General features: G+C 49.3%; 1 protein-coding gene across 1 annotated transcript in view; it reads right to left on the reverse strand.

Moving 5' to 3' along the window:
- The window catches only part of SFMBT1 (Scm like with four mbt domains 1), a 113,784-nt gene extending 95,091 nt beyond the window's left edge, over nucleotides 1-18,693 (reverse strand). Inside the window, exons 1-2 of the mRNA XM_045297634.1 lie at nucleotides 18,631-18,693; nucleotides 6,938-7,125 (exon numbers count right to left, since the gene is read on the reverse strand). The gene's annotated coding sequence lies outside the window, so the exon portion shown is untranslated. The remainder of the gene's footprint in view (nucleotides 1-6,937; nucleotides 7,126-18,630) is intronic.
- Between the last annotated feature and the right edge of the window lie 90 nt (nucleotides 18,694-18,783).

An 18,783-nucleotide genomic window follows, 5' to 3' on the forward strand; every position in this document is an offset into this window, starting at 1 on the left:
ATAGATAGTCTCCAAGCCACCGTTTCTCACACTGGTCTTCTAACCACAGGATGGCCCAAGCGGCCTGTTGTTTATAAAGCCTTTCCTAATGCAATAAAACCAAACTCACTGCCATGGGCTGACTCACCCCAACCCCGCAGGTCAGGGTAGAGCTGCCCTGGGGTGGGGGTGGAGGGATTCTTCAGGGAAGCAGAAAGCCTCCCCTGTGCCCACGGAAGCAGCTGGCGGTTACAGACGGCTGACCTGCAGACCGCAGCCCGACTGGTAACCACTCCACGGCCGGGGCTCCTTTCCTGATACAGAGACCTGGGTGAACCCCAGCTGCCTGCAGCTCTCTGCACATTGAGTCTTCAAGCGTCGACTGTCTCCCTATCCAACATTTCACACGTATGTTAATAGTAGACACACACGCACCCACTGTATGTCAATGGTGTGCGTCTGGTAGTACTGAATGCCATGGGGTGAGGTGACAGGAATGCTGGCTACGCCTGCTCGTCAACCTGTCTGACCCATGACTTCGTGGGTCAGGACTATCTACTAGAACGTGAAGCACATGCCAGGAAGGAGGCCACTGCCCGAAAGAGGCAGGCCCTCGACTCAGGAAAGCCCAGGCCAGTGCTTGGGGGCCCAGAGTCCTCGCTGGACAAGAGCGCACAGGCGTGCTTTCTAAACTGGGGACAGCAGCCGCGGGTGATGAATGTGCTCCCATGACTAGAAAGAGTCCCTTACAGGCGAACACGTGTTGGAGAAGTTGAACACGTGTAGGAAGGAATGCTCTCACGGGGTACGTTGAGATTTTTACAATGGAGCGTGGGAACTAAAAACTTGGACTAAGGAGATAGATAGCAGGGAAGGATTCTCATGCAAGATGTCTCAGACCCCACAGAGAGTTTCTTCCTAAATCACTGCACTGAAACCCAAACATCTAGTCTGAGATTCTTTACCAAGCAGCCCAGATTTAAAATAAAATTTTTAAAAGATCACCTTTTTTAAAAAAAAGCTAGTTTTGTTTCTGCCAAGAGTCATTGAAGGATGCAAAGAAAAAATTGCAGAGATCTACAGAATTTGCCAGCCACTCCATGCTGCTATTGGACACTTCTGTAATCGACCGCTGTCCTCAGACGCTGCACCTCCCAGAAACCTGCTGGGGGTCCTCCCCACGCCACCTCCACTTCCACAGCAGAGGGGAGGCAGAACACCTCTGCATGGCTATCCCTGCCTGGGGGTCATTTTAGCCCCTGCACCTGCTTCCTCGTCCGCCTTCTGCCTTGGGGGAAAGGGAAGGAGCATGGTCTCCCTTTACAAGCACATGTGTCCAGAAATAAAGACTTTAAGATAGTTGAGAGCTTATCTGAATCAGAACAAATTCAGTCTATGATACTGCCTGTAGCAGCAAACAAACAAATCGGAAATAACCCAATACGCACAGCAGCAGGAAATGACCGAGGAGCTGTGTCAATGTCAGACTCCAAAGCAAGGCCTAGCCAAGACAGTTTTGATCAGACAACCTATAGAGCAGTATGGCATAATGGGTTACTTTCATAGACCATTCTCACCATGGTCTTGTACCTCCCACCCAGTCCTATGCAAATCAGGTACTTACATCCTATCAACAGGGTTGGACAGCTTGCTACTGAAGCAGGTAAGATGCATGACACCCTTTGTGAGGACCCAGACCATACAAATAAGGTGCGCCATCCAGCTAGGTTATTTCTTTCCCCAGCAGTTTTATGGGCACATGATCTACATAGCATACCACTGAACAGTTCAACCATATCAAGGGGGAACTGTACGATCACCACCACATCCGTTCTAGAGCATTCCCTGCCCCCAAATGAGCTCTACGGACACAGTCAGCTCCAGTGCTCCCTCCCCCTCCCGCCTTCACTATTTACTGCGAATTCCCGTCCCTCTCTATCGCCCATTCCCCACCCCTGTATCCCCTAGAACACCTTGTATCCGTTACTATTATTGTACATCCACTCCTGCTGTGCTTCACAGCTGGGAAACCCCATAGTAAACAATGGAAAACAAATCGCACTAAGGGGGTAAGATCTTATACTAATAAGACTATGGGGAACAGAAAGATTTCTCCCAAGTTGTCTACCCCAAATATATGCCAAACTTAGCTGCATGTGAATGACTATCCACTTGGAGGTCAACAGAAGTAGGTCAGGGGTTATTCTCCCTAAGGGTTATCAGCCATCTAGAGCAAGCAGTCCCCACTGTTTATCCCACAAGTAGGGCCCACTCCCTTCTGATAAGGATAATTGTTTACTGTTTCCTTGTAGTAGACCCCAGAGAGGTCAAGCCCACCCAAGGGTGGCCAAGGTTAGGCCACCATCATGAATCTAGGGTCTGCCCATCTTGTCACATGTATACATACCTCTAGTCCCTCCCATTCCTATGGGCACAGCCCTAGCTCATCCCCTTCCTGTCATGCTTATGCCTATCATAGATCTCCTTCCTATGATGTGTATGCCTATAGTACTGCCCCTTCCTGTGACATGTGATTACCTGTAATCATGCCCCGCTAAGTAATGATAATCCTTGGTTAGCAATAAAGTGGGCCTCTCCCCACGAGGACCACCAAGCAGGGCTGAGGTGAGTGTGCTACCATGAATGTGTCTGACTCCATGACTTCAATCTCTCCTCTATCTCTCATACTCTCCATGACTTCACTGTAATCTTTACTTATTATCGCCGTACAATCACGCCTACCGGACCAGTGATGATTTGTTGGGGGCCCTCCTTTCCCCCACATAAGACCCCATTAGTATAAAGACAAAAACACACAGAATACATCAGTGGGAAGAGACTCCCACGCCCCCATCAACATCCAAGAAGCCAGGGGAGAAACTTCTATCCTATGAGCTGCTTGCACCCAGTACAAACTCAGGTCGTGTCTACAAGGAGGTCAACTGGCCTGGAACTGAGCTCAGTCCAGCATAAGCAGAATTACCATGGTCTCTGCCTGGCAGTACGGCTGTTCGAGACTCCTGCCTTTGTCTAGACCTGGTCTGCATCAGCTCGGTCTGACAAGACACTGCAGATAGCTTTTGGGTTCCCATGTCCTCCGTAACCTTCTACAAATCGAGAACTCACCATTTTAGCTCCAAGAGTTTTCTCATCACCATGTTTGGGTTTTGTAATTGTACCTTTGGATCACACAAGCTGGTGTGCTTCTTCTTTGTGGACTGAGTTGATTCCTCGCTGCTTGTCTGAATACAAGCCTTTAAGGTGCAGTCACTATTTTGCTTCAAAGCCGAGCACCATCTACTGTCTTCACCACTTTGGTGTAGCACCCTTATCTTCAGTGATCATTTCAGGAAGGTGAGTATTGCGCAGGGACATGACATTAGAACTAATTGTTCCTACGTTGGAGCTAGGATTTAATGGAAGACCAGAACTCATTCCTGGATCTATGCTTTTATTTTTTTTAATCTGCTGCAACTTGGGTATTAATACATATGTCATATCATTCCATAGTCCAATCATATCAAACATTAATTGTACAATTGCTTCCATCACCGTCTCCAAACATACCTCACTCCCAGGAACAGAGTCCATTCCCTGTCTCCAGAGCCCCCATGCTAAGAACCTCCTAGACGCAGGGTGCTAAGAGAAAGGCACCACAGAAGGTGCGTGGTAGTGGGCAGCGGAGGCTGAGCAGCAGCAGCAACAGAACCAGGGAACCAGCGTCCACTGGCACAATGGGCTTCCCAGACTGTGTGACAAGGTGGTCACAGCAGGCTTGCTGGTCCACAGAGCGGGGAGCTGAGCACCATCAGGCAGGATGCTTCCTGGAGGCGTGTGGTGCCTCTGGACACTTACCGGCTTTGTAACACTTGGCTAAGCAGGCCCAGGCCTGAGCGAGCAAGCGAGCACTGCCGAGAACAGGCTGCTCTGACCAAAGATCTTTAACTTCAGTGGTTCTTGATGCAGCCATGTAACCCGTGACTGACCGCCCTCATCAATCCCTGAGCCGTGGACATGCTCTGTGAGTTCCGGGTGGCTGTGGCAAAGAGTTACCAGGTGCAATAGAGAAGTGGGCAGTCCCATGGGAGGACTGGCTGGTGTCGGAACTAGTAAAAAGGATGCAGAGAAGAGACGGGTCTGACTGCCACTTTATAGAAATCTGCCATGTCATTTCCCACAAATGCACTACCATTTGAGTTGACATAAGTGTGACGAGTGGGGAAATACACGAATATGTGCTTTTCTACAAATAAGGGTTTTTCTGGGGAAATTAGAAGGGAAAAAAACCAAGTAGGAAAAATGCTGGCCTCCAGAAGAGATGGAGGACCGGTGCAGCAGCAAGAAGAAGAAAACGTTAGAAAAATGCCTACCATATCCATGTATCCCTGCTTAAAGCATGATGCCAGAGCCCTACGGGACAGAAGGGACAGGAACAGACACGTGCACGCCTGTGTTCCCTGCTCCACGGTCCACAGCTGCAGCAAGATGAAGTCAGCAGACAGAGACAAGCGTGGCACGCATGTGCAATGGAGTATTACCCAGCTAGCAAGAATGGTGGTGGGTTTTGAAACATCTTCTACACGGGTGAATTTGGAGGACATGATGCTAAGTGGGAATCAGTCAATCACAAAAGGACAGGTCCTCTATGAGCCCACCTTTATAAAAGGTCGGGAGCAGGGACCTGACAGAAATCACCCTTCACTGGTGGTTAGAGAGGTGGGAAGGCTGGGGCCGTGGGGAACCCTGTCTAGACTGCAGGCATTTGTTCCTGGTGACGGATGTGGTTCAGGGGTGCGCAACTTGATCGAGGTGCATGGTGGCATGAAGGATTATACAGAAATAAGGGATGGTTTGGGTAAAATGTTATAACACACACTTTTGCAACAACCAAAAAATAAATGTGTGGGTGCGTATATACACACACACAAACGCATATCTATGCATGTATGTAGGCATGTGTGAGTATGCAGGTACGTACAGGTGTCTGCACGTGGATGCATGCATGAGGGGCACACGTGTATGTATCTGTATGTGCTGTTGGTAAGGGCCACGGAGCCAGTCCTGACTCATGGCAAACCTGTGTACGACAGAACAGAGCACAGCCCCTTCCTGCACCGCCGTGAGTTTGTATGTGCGGACCCCATGCTACAGTCCTGCATCAGTCCACCTGGTGGGCAGTCCTCTTTCTCAACAGCCCTCTGCTTTACCAGGCATGATGTCCTTCTCCTGGGACGAGTCCCTCCGATACAGTCTGTCCATAGCACGGGACACAAAGCTTCACCATCCTCACCTCTGACGAGTGAGTGTCTACCTGACTGAATTTCTTCACCCACAGATCAGAGGCAGGTTTGTTCATTCTTCTAGCAGCCCAGGCAGACTCGACATTCTCTCCAAGACCATGCTTCGAAGGCATCAAGTCTTTTCTAGTCTTCCTTGCTCATTGTCTTAATTCTCTTATGCACATGAGACGACAGAAAAGACCATGGCTTGGATCAGACACACTTTAGTCCTCAGAGTGACATGTTTGCTTCTGAATACTTACCTTCTTCACAGTACACACAGTCTATTTTTTTCTGGTCATTTTGTGGGCTCATACAACTCATCACAATCCATACATACATCAATTGGGAGTCTATTTATACACTGTCTATCACAAAGGACAGAGTTACGGGTATACTTTTAGGCATGATCAAACACCTCCCGGGATGTGTTTTTTTGCTTTGAAAGAGACAACTCATTCCGACAACTCAGGCTACAGTCCGTAAAGCTTAGGTTCTACAACTTCGTGTGCTGAGGAGCTTCTAGGGTCTGTAAAGCTTGTTAAGTGTCTAAGATTCGAAGATTGGTGTTTATTTGTCCAGAGCAGAAGATAAAGAGAGAAATTAAAGTCCAGAAGAAACTAGTCTACAGGACCAAGAGTCTCCACAAACCATGGCTTCATCTCATCTACCTGAGACAAGAGCTAGGTGGTGCAGGTGCCCCACTACCACCACCGACAACAGATGGTCTTGGATAGAAGGGCAGAAAAACGTAGAACAAAGCTCAAAATCTGAGAAAAGGCCAGGCTGTTTGCAACAGCTGAGAGTAGAGGAAACCACCCCCTCAAGACGGCTGCACTAAGACACCACTCAGAACGGAAACTACTCCTGAAATCAACTTTCAGCTACCTAACAGATTGGCTCGTGACAACAGCACTTGTGAGGACCGGGCTCGTGGAAAAGGCTGCGGAAGTCTATGTGAGACTAAACGGTCAACCCTAAGTAGAGGGCCCCAAACGTCTTTGGCCTGCTACCCCCTTAGAAAAAAACGACTCAGCACACCCCTGGCAATGAAAACCAATCAGTACAACAGCCCATAATCCAGGATACAGTGCAGGCATCTGCTCTGACAGCTCCCCTGCCCCTTCAAGGTTCCACTGACACCCCCACCCCAGGGGTAGTTACTGCCCACCTTGGAAACAATGCCCTAAAGTAGAGATGAGAAAGGGGGAAGACCGGGGACACTAGATTAATGGAAACAGGACCACGCGAATGAAAACCATGAGAACGCGGACACAAGGTGAACATTTTAACCAGTGTCACTGAATAGTTCACATGGGAATTGCAGAGAACTTAATTTCGTGCATCAACTTCCACTGAAAACGCTATAAGTATGTTCATAAAATAAAAGGGAACACTTAAATCTCTGACAATAAAGTGAAGCCGTAAGAGGAAACGTGCTTTCAGTTTGCAGACGGCTAAGGATGGCAGTGGAAACCCAAAGCCCTCTGCAGGGTCCCCACATGGATGGAGCCTCGGTGAACCCCTGCTGGCCAGTGAACCACGATCAAAATTCTACGCTCAAGCGCAATCTTGACGCACAAGCACTGCCTCGCTACCAGGGTGCGCTGGAAGGGGCCAGTAGACATGGTCAGGTGAGCACACCACACACCCCACCCCACCTGCGCCCACTGACCCACCCTAAAGGCATCTGGTCTTCATTACTTGCTGTTATCTTGTCAACGGAGCTTTTTCTACTTTGTTGTTGGCTTCTCTGTTGCAGGTGTTTGCGCGTGTGGTTCTTTATATGAAATCCAGGGCAGGTAGAGAGGCAGTGACAGGATTCGCAGTTCTGGCGTGTGTGGTGGGGGAGGCTGGAAGTGGGGAGCTGAAAACAATGAGGACAAAAAAAGTAGCAAATGTTCTACAATGTTGCTGATGATTGCACTTAACCTGTTTAAACTAATAAAGGGCACGGGATGTGGATTATGCCAATAAAACTTATTTTATTTTTATTATTGCTTTTTTATGGAAGGACAAGTGCTTCCTGTTAAAAAGCATCTCATTTTCCTGAGCAGGCTCTGCACCCTCCGAGGCAGCACACGGGAGGGCAGGGAGAGGCCCCTTCCACCCTCCTCCTCCTGGAAAACCACAGTAACTTTCAATTTCTTGCCATAATTCTAAAAAAAAAAAAAACCCACTTGTTTCTGAAACCAAGATCAAAAATTTCTTGAATGTCAGTTGCCCGGGGCCCCATTGTGACCAAAATGTAACAGATTCAAGAAAATGGCTTAATGATTCTTGAGGAAGGGAGACAGCGAGGTGTGAGAGGTGGAAATAATGACAATGTACAATCTACCAGGGGTGTATGAGGATTGGGAGCGCAGGGAGGAAAGAGGAGCTGATGCCAAAGGCTCAATAGAAAGTAAATGTCTAGAAAAGAATGAGGGCAGCATATGTACAAGCATGCCTGATTCAATGGCTATGTGGATTATGATAAGAGTTGTACAAGCCCCCAATAAAATGATTTTTTTAAACACACAAAAATTCTATAAGGGAAACTCAATTACATTCCATGTGTTAATATGACCTGCAAATCATATTTTGGAGTCATGAGCTTCGCAAATATCTTTCCTGTGCCTTTACACTAATAGAAAAATTCTAGAATGACTAAATAATTCAAACTTCCTAAACTGAACTCAGCCAAAAATCCGTTCAGTGAAATTCTAGAGGATGATTTGCCCAAAGGCTTCAGTATGTCCAGAGTCTCCAACGCCAAGCAGGAGGGCAGGACGGGGTCGGATGGTAGGCACGGCCTAAACCTGGTCAATCCTCTCCACCTCTCCGCACCCAGAAACAGCCATCGCCAATGCTCCTGTCAGAGTAATGACAATAGGGAGATGCCAGTAGAGCAACTGGATCTGGTTGTGAGGCTCAGTCTGAGGCTTGTACACCTGCAGCTAATCGCAGGCTCGCATCTGACACACCAGCGCCCAGGAAGTGGAGCTGCCCCACCCCGCACCCACGTAACAACCAGACTGCCACGGCCCCTCTGTAATTTCAACTAGGAGCAGCAAAGCAAACGGCTGGGGCAATGCCTACCAATTTGATTTTTATTAAAGCGAATGCATCTGCAGAAGATCTAAAGGTATGCAATTCACCTGGAAAAAGTGATGGTTTGGGGGTGGTTTTTTAAAAAAATCAAGTTGAAGGAAGAAACTGTACTAACCTAAAATATTAATCAACATAGACACCCCAATCAAAGAAATACAAGCCCTGACTTGTCATTTTGAAAGGAGCCCAAGAAAAAGACCCTGCATATTCGCAGCTATAGCACTGTATAAAAGTCTGGGGAATTGGAAAATGTTACTTCTTAGATTGCTAACACATGTGGCGCTAAAGGCCCAAAGTGCTGGGGGTGGGCAAGACATGGTCAAAAGGCAGCGTGCGCCACGTCTGAATGTCATTCTAGTGCTGCGGAGGGCCAGGTGCGCCCCAAGACAGGACCACAGGGCGACACCCGCCAAGTCTGAACGTCATTCTAGTGCTGCGGATGGGACCGGATGACGCACAATCACGGCTGAGACGAAGCACTGCGTGTTGAGATCACAATGCATTTCCGAGGTGCAGCATGTCATAAACGGTGGTGCTGCAGCACTGTCTGTGCCTCGTTCAGGTGTAATCTGTCCTGGCTACACGGGCCAGGTGTGTGCAAGCCACTGAGGAAGGGCTACAGCAGGGTCTCTAACCTGGAGCGCACCTGGTAGAAATGGGAAACATGGAGCCACCAGAGCTGCAGTGAGTGTTGGTGAGTAAAACCGTGTGGAACGCTGTAGCTGTGAGTGTCTGTCGCTCAGGGCCAAGGGGGGCTGATCTGTCAGGGGAACCTGGGGAGAAGGCTTCAGAAAACCTGGTACTTCCAGGACAGACAGAACCCACCAGAGGGCAGCACATGCCCAAGGGCCACACCAAACCAACCACTGGGGGTGCAGGGTGGCGGTGGGGTTGGGGGGGGTGTGTTGAGACAAGACAATTGAGGTGCTCCTCACAGACTTCTTGCCCAAGTTATTTATACAAGGGGCAGAGGGGCTTCAAAACTTTCATGGGGAAATGCCATTATGTTTTAATTCCATCATTCCCTGAAGCCCCCTCATGTGGAATCATTAAGATTGTTGGGAGGAAAAAAAAAACAGTTAACATATTGTACATGCAGTGCAACTTCACTCAGGTACTGTTCCTAACAAGCCTCTAATGAGAACCTCGATCACTTGGTTCTTGCTCAGCCTTGACAACAAGGGTCATGTAAATGCTGCTTCAACACGTGGGTCTGTGTGCTTCTCAAGGGGGGGTGTGTGCGTCAGGGGGAGAGAGAGGAAGAGGGAGGAAAGAGACATACACCCATTAGGTACAGGGGTAAAACCTTTTTCTTCAACCATTTTTATCTCCCCCAATTTCCTAGTGAAATTTTCAAACGAATGGAGACTTCCAAAGACGACTACAACGAACACCCAAGTGACCGCCACTAAAATCTGCAATTATCAGAATCGTCCTGCTGTGCTTTACCCATCTCTGTACATATGCACACATCTGTGTATGTTCTAAGAACCATTTGAAAACAGTGGTGACGTCAGGGTACCACCTGTGAAGCTCTGCCGGTTTGCACCGCTCCAAAGCAAGACGCTGCCCTAGGTGACCGTGCTGGCACAGTTGCTGCTGCTGTGGCTCGGCAACAGTGGAGCCAGTGCCGACCATAGGGCCCATTTGTCCTGCACCGCCCTCCCCATTGCTCCTGTGCCCGAGTGCACTGTTGCGGCCACTGTGTGCGTCCATTCCATTGAGGGCAGTCCTCTTTCGGTGCCCCTACACTGTACCCAGCATGATGTCCTTCTCCAGGACTGGTCTCCCCTGACAATATGTCCAATGCATGTTAGATGGAATCTCACCATCCTTTCCTTTAAGGAGCACTCTGACCATCCTTCCTCCGAGACAGCAGTCTGTCCTGTTAGCAGTCCATGGTTGCTTCCCTACTCTTTCCAGCACCACAATTCAAACGCACACATTCTTCGTCAGTCTTCCTCACTCAATGTCCAACTTCACATGCATGTGGGGCCGTGAAAGTGCCATGCCTTGGGCCAGGTGCACCTTAGTCCTCAAAGTAATCTTCTTGCTTTTTGACGCTCTAAAAAGGTCTTGGGCGGCAGATTTACCTACTGCATCTCATCTTCAGATCTCTTGATTGGCCCGTCCATGAGCATTGATTGTGGATCCAAGCAAGACAAAATCGTTGAAACGCTTCAACCTTCCTCCGTTCATCGTGAAGTCACGTTGCGTGTCCAGCTGTGAGGGTTGGGTCTTGTCTGCGCGGAGTCGGCATCCACGCTGCGGGCTACAGCACTGATCCTCATCAGCAGGGGCTTCAAGCCCTCCTCGCTTTCAGCCAGCAAGGTGGTGCCATCTGCACATCACAGGCCGCTAACCAGCCATCCTCCAATCCGAATGCCACACTCTCCATGAAAATCAACAATTCCAGAGACCCCCTTGCAGAGGGGTCTCGGGGAGGAGACGAGCCAGTCAGGGTGCGATGTGGCAACAATGAAAAATACAACTTTCCCCTAGTTCCTAAATGTTTCCTCCCCGCTCCCACTACCATGACACGAATTCTATCTTGAAAGTCTGGCTAGACCAGAGGATGTACACTGGTACAGACAGGAACTGGAAACACAGGGAATCCAGGGCGGATGATCCCTACAGGACCAGTGGTGTGAGTGGCGATACGGGGAGGGTGGAGGGAGAGTGGGTTGGAGGGAGGGAGCCGATTACAGGGAATTATGTGTGACCTCCTCCCTGGGGGACAGACAGTAGAGCGGTGGGTGAAAGGAGACATGGACAGGGCAAGATATGACAGGATGGTAATTTATAGATTATCAAGCGCTCGAGGGAGGCGGGAGCGGGGAGGGAGGGGAAGGGTGGGGACCTGGTGCCGGGGCGGGGGTGGGGGGGGGGGGGCCTTGAGTGGAGAGGGAATGTTTTGAGAATGATGAGGGCAATGAATATACGGATGCGCTTTGCACAACTGATGTGTGTGGATTGTGATAAGAGTTGTATGAGCCCCTAATAAAATGATAAGAAAAGGAAAAAAAATCAACAATTCCTTAACAGCACCTAATATCAGGTATAGCGCCCCGGTGGCATGGTGGTTAGCCATTGGGCTGCTAACCTGTGAGGTCAGCAATTCGAAACCAACAAGAAGGATGGGCTTTCTACTCCCTTACAGAGTACTGGTCTTGGACACCCACAAAGGCAGTCTACCCTGTCCTACGGGGTCACTATGAGCCAGCATCAACTCAATGGCAATGAGTTTGGTAAGGGGGCATATAAAGTATGTAGCCCTTTTAAGAACGGAAGTATTAAGGGGAAAAGTCAAGAATTTTATTGAAAGAATGTATCCTAATCAGCTAATTGAATTTATTTCTCATGTTTCATTCCTTTTATTTTTTATGCAACACGGATTTATAAAATTTAAGTTGAAACGTTTGTAAAAGTGAAACTTTTTAAGATCTGTATTAAGAGTATACAATTGTCAGCATTGGAGAGGGCAAACCTGTGTGAGTGCCCCGTGCAAGGCTGACACTGTGGGGCTCTACCTTGCCGAGGGGGCACTGCAGGTGGAGAGTACCCCATCAGAGAGTGGCCCCAGAGGGGAGGTTCCGATGCGGATGAAGCAGAGGGGGTGGGCTGGCCAGGTGGGTGGGAAATGAGCTCGCCAGGATCCCCTCTGCCTTCCTAAGAGTGCAGACAGGACCCTGCTGGCAACATGATTTTCACTTGAAATTAAGTTCCTTTAGGAAGACCTATTTGGCGAGGGGGGAGAAGAAGAGGCTGTCTGTCCACTCCCATCGAGATTCCCAGTCTTAGAAATCCTAGGGAGCAGTCGGACCCTGCCCTCCAGGGCTGCTAGGGGTCAGAGCTGGCAGGGGGCAGGGGTTGGGTTACCCAGCCAATCCGCAAAAGACAAGAGTGAGCAGATCAAAAAGAAGAACAGGGCCAGGTTCGTAGTTTCCACGTTGCAAATACGTAACACCTTAGTTATGTGATGGGCTGGATTAGTTTTCTCTGCGGGCAAATAAAGAAACAAAAGCTGGAAGAATAAACGTTTGCTTTGAAAGTTCCCATGAGAGAAACGCAGCAGCAGCAGCAGCGTAAAAAGGGAAAGCTAAGGTCAAGATCAGGGTTATCTTAAGGAAATCCTGAAAGACACTCCAGGGCAAGGTGGGAGGCATCTGGTGGGGCTGGTTCCTTTTGACGGCTGATTTCACTTTCCAATAGTGACTTTCCTGTTCCTTGGCAAGATTCACCAGTTGCACGAACTTCATCGGCCACAAATGCCCACGAGATGAGACAATCTGGAGGTGAACCTCTGAGAAAGTGGGGGTGCACACAACAGATGATGTGGTCTGCACACACACCAAGTGCCTGCGGGTTAGCTGGGAGGTCCAGCCAGCAGGGCTGGAAGCTAGCCCTGCACTGCACCCTTCTGGCAGAGAAGTCTGGTTTTACCTACTTGACCTACTGAGCTTCCCAGAAAGGTGTGACTTGAACCAAGGGCTCCAAGGCTTTTAAAATGTCTGAACACTCGGGCCAAGACTGTTCTCAGGCGCTCACGTCAGAGGCTGGTTATTCAGGAATAACACCCTCGGTCCTCCAGGGCAGCTGCTGGGAAACCCAAGAGTCACAGTGCTGAGGAGAAGGGTCAGAAAGAAAGGAAACAAGTGGTGGGGAGGGGGCACACTGACAGAGGAGCTGGAAGTCACACCGAGTCGCTATACCTGAAAGAAGGGCTCGATATGTAAGCATCTCAGGAACCACTGATACTGATGGAGCAAGTCCCAGCCCTGATGACACCAGTGAAAACCAGGCTCGGGGCAGACAGAACGACAACTGAGATGGCACCTCTGAATGCACCCAGTCTGTGCCGGCAAACCTGGGAGAAAGCAACCTGGCCAACCGGCTGGAAAAGGCCCGAGGTGTGTCCACCCCGAAGATGATCTCAAAGAGCGCAGTTGTTATGAAGCAGTAACACTGATGGTGCAGGCAATCCGAACACTGCTTGTTATCGCGGTACAGCTGGCAGAAACGCAGGCTGGATTCAGAAGAGGACCTGGAACGAAGGACCTGGCACTGCTGTTACCAAACAAATCTCGCTGAAAGCAGAGGATGCCAGAAGGCTGTCTACCTGTGTGTCACCGGCCATGCAGCAGCATTTGACTCCATGGGCCGTAGTGAATTGTGGACAACGTTGCAACACCCGCCGCTGTGCTCACCGAGGACCTGCACACAGAGCAAGGGCAGTCCTCCTGGCAGGACAGAGGCATGCTTTGGGGCATGTAAGCCAGGAACGGTGTCTCTCGGCATTGAATGCTCTCCCCGTACTTCTTCAGTCTGTTCGCTACGCAAATACCCCGGGAGCCAAGTGAGATGAAGAACAGGGCATCAGGATGGGAGGGAGGTACGCCAACCACCTGCAATGCACCGGTGACACACCTTGCTGCCCGAAACCAGGAGGGCTTAAACACACTTGCGATTTTGAAGATCGAAGAGCGTCTTTGAAAGAACCCTCTCCACCGGGCCCAGAGGCAGCATCAGGGTAAGTGAAGAAAAGTCCTGCCAAGACGTCCTCCGACTTCGATCCACCGTCAACACCCGTGGGAGCAGCAGCCAAGAAATCCAGGAGTGCCCCGCACTGGGGACCTCTGCTGCAAAAAACCTTCCTGAGGGGTTTACCAGCAAAGATGCCACCTTGGGGGCTAGGGTGCTCATGGCCTCGCCCCTCCCGTCCATTCGCCTCGTATGTGAACGCTGGAAAGTAAACCAGAAGACCAAAGAAAGAGCGGCGCCTCTGAATGCAGGTACTGGAGCAGGATACTGACCGCCCACAGACGGCCAGAACACACCTGTCCTGGAGGAAGCACCATCAGAGTGCTCCTCCTCTGCCAGGGTGGCGAGGCTGGCCTCACAAAAGGCACGTGTTCTCCAGAAGGGACCAGTCCCTAGAGGCCACAGCGCCATGTCGTCGAGGGGGAGAGAAAAAGAGGAAGACCCTCAGGGAGATGGGCTCAACTCTAAGGGTGGAGGTGAGGATGGCACAGCACCTGACAGTCCTTCCTTCTGTCGTCACTGGGAGTCGGAACCACCCCAGCAGCCCCGAAGGACAACAGGGCCACACGGCGGTCAGTGATGACCTCAAAACAATGCCCAGGGTTCCCTGTCCCTACCCAGTGTCACTTCACACTCTCCGCCTTCCTCCAGGTGTCACTTTCCACTCTTTCATGCTAATGAGCAAGCGTGTCACAACTGGATCTAGGGAAATGGTACTTGGCTCTCCTGGCTCTGTGGGAGCCCGTCAGAATCCCTCCAGGGGAGATCATGGGGTCCTAGGCCACAACATGCAGAGCCCTCACGTTGACCTGCTACCAAAGTCTTTCAATGTGTTCATGCACTTGTTACTTACTCTGTTCTAGACAGGGGCCTATTAAGTACATCTGGTCCTTGTCATCTTACCATCTGAGAAAGAGCCCTGGAGGTGTCATGGTTAAGAGCATGCTGGGCATCCTTGGGCTGGTAGCCAGAGAGGGAAAATAGACATGAGAAACCAATAGCAACACACAGCCAAAGATTTGTCACCTCAGATCAGTGTTCACTAACCAGGTTATAAAGGAAAAAAAAATTTTGGGGGAGCTCAAATCAAAGTATTTGTTGATTAGCACTTTCGTGCTAGATTTCAACAGAGGAAATAAATCCCTGCAGCATTTTATAACCCCTGCATTTCTCAACCCATTCAGGTCATCATTCCACGTGTCTGCCTCTCCTGCATTGGCCAGCTGTCCACAGCCATGGCAGTCTCTCATCCAAACACTCTCAGGCCAGAACCCAATCTCCCCAGACCAAACAGGTGCTCCCATGGCCCTGCCCACCCACCGCAAGCAGTCTAATCATTAACTGCCCTCTAGATTAAGCAGAAGCATCAAAAAAGAACCGACACACACAGCACCTGCCCGGCATGTTAGAAACGCCCACCTATGACCTTGCCCCGGGCGTGGGCAGTGAAGTGCCTGGGCCACGGGAGTGACCCGGCTACCAGATCCCAACGTTCCGCACGGGCCTCAAAGGTTAGTTCTAGGCAGAGCTCGGGCTGCCGAGTCAGAACCACTACAGCAATGACACTGCCACACAGCAGATGGACCACACATCTTGTTTTTCAATGAAGTTCTTCCAGGACCACTCGACAGCAAAGGATGCTGAATAAGGTTTTACACTTGCTCTGGAATCAAAGGGTCCAGAAAGAGTAATTACAGAAATCTCGAGGTGTCTCTGAGTTCTAGAAAAAGGTTCACAATTAAACTTCACTTCTGCAGTCAGGTCACCTACTCTCTTTTTCTGTCAACAACCGGTCGTTGTTCTTAGCGCCCCTCCCACCGTGGTAAAAACTTAGCATGCATTTGCAACAGCCAGACCGCATCCTTTATATCCTACACATTTTCCGAGGGGACTAGCACCACTTGAAGAAGAGTAGAGCCCTAACAAATCCCATTCCCAGCGTCTAGTGGCTCAACATCTCCCAGGTAACCAAGCTCCCCGGAGGCCTTCGTCCAATTTAACAACTATGTGTACAGGGCAATTCATTTTGTTCTAAATACAAAATAGATCACAAACGCGCTTTCCTGAGGAAATTGCCCTGCCACAACAAAGCGGTGCCACTGGCGATGGCACGTCGTGCTCCTCTTGTTTGATTTACTCCAAAATGCTGGTTATCGGCCAGATGGAAATCATAAGAAGATTGGACTTTTTTAATATAAGAAAGTGTTTAGCATTCAAAATGCCTGCTTGCTTAATGGTCCTCTGCTTTGCGGCCTGCACTCATTCACTGAACGTGGACATGGCATGAAGCTGCAGGAGGGAAAGGACAGGTCCTGTGACTCACCGTGGGGCAAAATGGCAGCCAAGCCCTGTCTGCTAACACCTGCTGGCACTTTAAACACTGACTTGGGAAAATTCATGATTCATCTCTCAAGCCTAATCGTTTGCAAATACATCTACGGCATATTCCAAAAGTGGGGAGGGATCTATTCATGCCACGCCTGTGAACCACAGAGCCAAACTCTAAAAGAATTCTCTCAGGTCAGAATTCCAAGTCATTGTAGACCATCCAAACCCTAAGAACCGTTAAGGACTAGGGTGGCCACATCTCCGGAAACACCTTGAAAGCAAACAGACCCTACAGAAGCAACAAGACTAAGGACAGGCAAAACGTTTCTCAAAGGAAAACTCAGAGTTCTAGAGAAGCAAGTCACAAATTCCTTTCCATGTATAATTGCAAGTTCTCATTTCGCATCTAGCTCTGAAAAATCTGGAAGTCAGAAATCTAAAAAGAAGCTACAATAAGAAATATTTTAAGAGGGTGAATCAGTGATAGAGTAACTCATCAATTACTACTCTCTTCTTGTGAGGCACTTGGGCATTTGGTTCATGGCTAGTCAACAGACCAACAATCCCAGAAAGGCAGCAGCTCTTCACAAAAGAAACAAGTGCAGCTTTGCCCGTCGTCCCTCCCACAGGCCTTAGATCGTACCCAACTTTCTATCACAAAGATGTGCCGGAGATTTTTTTAAAAGCACAAGCCTTTGGGAGGCTTTTGTTTTATTGCCAAAGGAAGAATTTACTTTCAACAGAGAGCTCCTCTCCTTTAGCAGTAGAAGGGCACCAAGGTGTATTAAAAAGCACCTGGGAAAGAAAAGCAAATTGTTGCAGCGCTGCTCTTTTAAAAAGTCACCTTTTTTTTTTAATTCACTTTTCTCGAGCTCTAAAACAAAAAGTATCCAATGTTGAGTAAACACACACACACACACGACATAATTTTAGTTACCTTTTCTTTGTGTAAAAAGTCATGTAAATGTCCAGCATTTATGAATCAAGTTCACTGCTGCCATTTAGTGCTTTAATTCACTGAACTTGAAAAAAAATCAATTTTCATATGTTCCTTTTCAGCAAATGTGAGATTTTAAGAAATTTGTTCATCTACTGGCACTTTAAACACTGACTTGGGAAAATTCGTGATTCATTTCTCAAGCCTAATTGTTTGCAAATACATCTACAGTATATTCCAAAGGGGGGTGGGGTGTGGATCTATTCATGCCACACCTGTGAACCGCTAAGGCAAACTCTAGGAATTCTCTCAGGTCAGAATTCCAAGTCATTGTAGGCCATCCAAACCCTCAGAATCATTACAGAGTAAGGACTAGGGTGGCCACATCTCCTGGCTTACATCTGATGTCCTTCAGTGTAATCATCAATATTGCTCCCTTTCCCCCTCGAAGGGTTCTGGTTGAAGGCTGAAGGGCGGTAAAAGAAGTGAGGATGGTGGTTGCCTTGGGAGAGAGGAGATGCAAAGGGCACCCTTTGCAGAGGTGGGAATGCTGGCTCGTCCTGATCTGAGCATGGTTATGAAGAGAATCTACTGCGCGTACAGAAGGGTGAGCCTAGATCTCACTAGAAGTTACACGTCAGTAAGAAGTAAATGTAATTTCTAAAGCACGTGCAAACACATTTTAAGTGTCTTTGTTCGGATAAGTTATATAATCATCCTGGATGTAGCTGAGGTTTTTTTCCCCTAAATGTATTTGAAGAGCACATCTATGTAGAAACTTGAAACACGGAATTGTGGTTTTGTTTGTTTTTTTATCCTTAAAAAATAATAACGTTCAAATAATAATAACTGTTGCCAGTTTTTATAACTGAAAATCCACTTAAGATGATGTAGTCACCCCAATTTTGGCAACAGAAAAGCATTTCTCTAAGGGGTAAGGGAAGTGCCCACAAGAAGGTAGCGGGACAGTAGCAAGGGCAGTCAGGACAAAGCTGCTTCCAGATTTCGGGCCCCTCCCTTCCCACAAGGTGGTCACTTCTCTGATGCTGCAAACAAATCAGAGCTCTGACTCCACCCGTGGCCTGTAAAGGGTCAATGCCTTCCGCGAAACACCAGTCAGCAGGCCCCGAAGTGTGTCCTCCCACATCTCCCTTCATCCTCTCAAGACCGCTGGTTAATTAACCAGGGCGTTTTCAGGCATTTTGCTCCAAAAACTAAGTGAACAAGAAATTAAAAAGTGTAGCTAGCATCTTTAAAAAGTGGCTCAAGAGGCAAAGCCGCAGGCTGGGTTTGCGCAAATCCGGCTCGTTTCCTCTCCGATCTCTCGTGGTTACGTGGGTCTCAACATAGAGCCGGCTGAGCAGGGCGCGCATCTCTCGGGGCCACTGGCCGCTGGGACAAGCCGCGACCCCTTAGTAACTCGGCCTTTTGACTGGAGTGTCTCGCCCTCCCCTTCCTTGGAAATGACCAGACCTGTAGTGACCGCGCGCCACGGTGCGGTCAGCCCCCTGGGAGCGCGGCGTCTGGTGGAAACTTCAGGCACCCTCCCTCTCCGCGGCGACGTCCTCCTGCCCGCCCCGGCTGTCCGCTGCCCACAGCGCAGGCCCGGCTCCCGGCTCCCGGCTC

The sequence above is a fragment of the Echinops telfairi genome, unplaced genomic scaffold (assembly GCF_000313985.2).
Source record: "Echinops telfairi isolate 266 unplaced genomic scaffold, ASM31398v2 ScPeMD7_7420;HRSCAF=8458, whole genome shotgun sequence".
In the NCBI taxonomy this organism is placed as follows: Eukaryota; Metazoa; Chordata; class Mammalia; order Afrosoricida; family Tenrecidae; genus Echinops; species Echinops telfairi.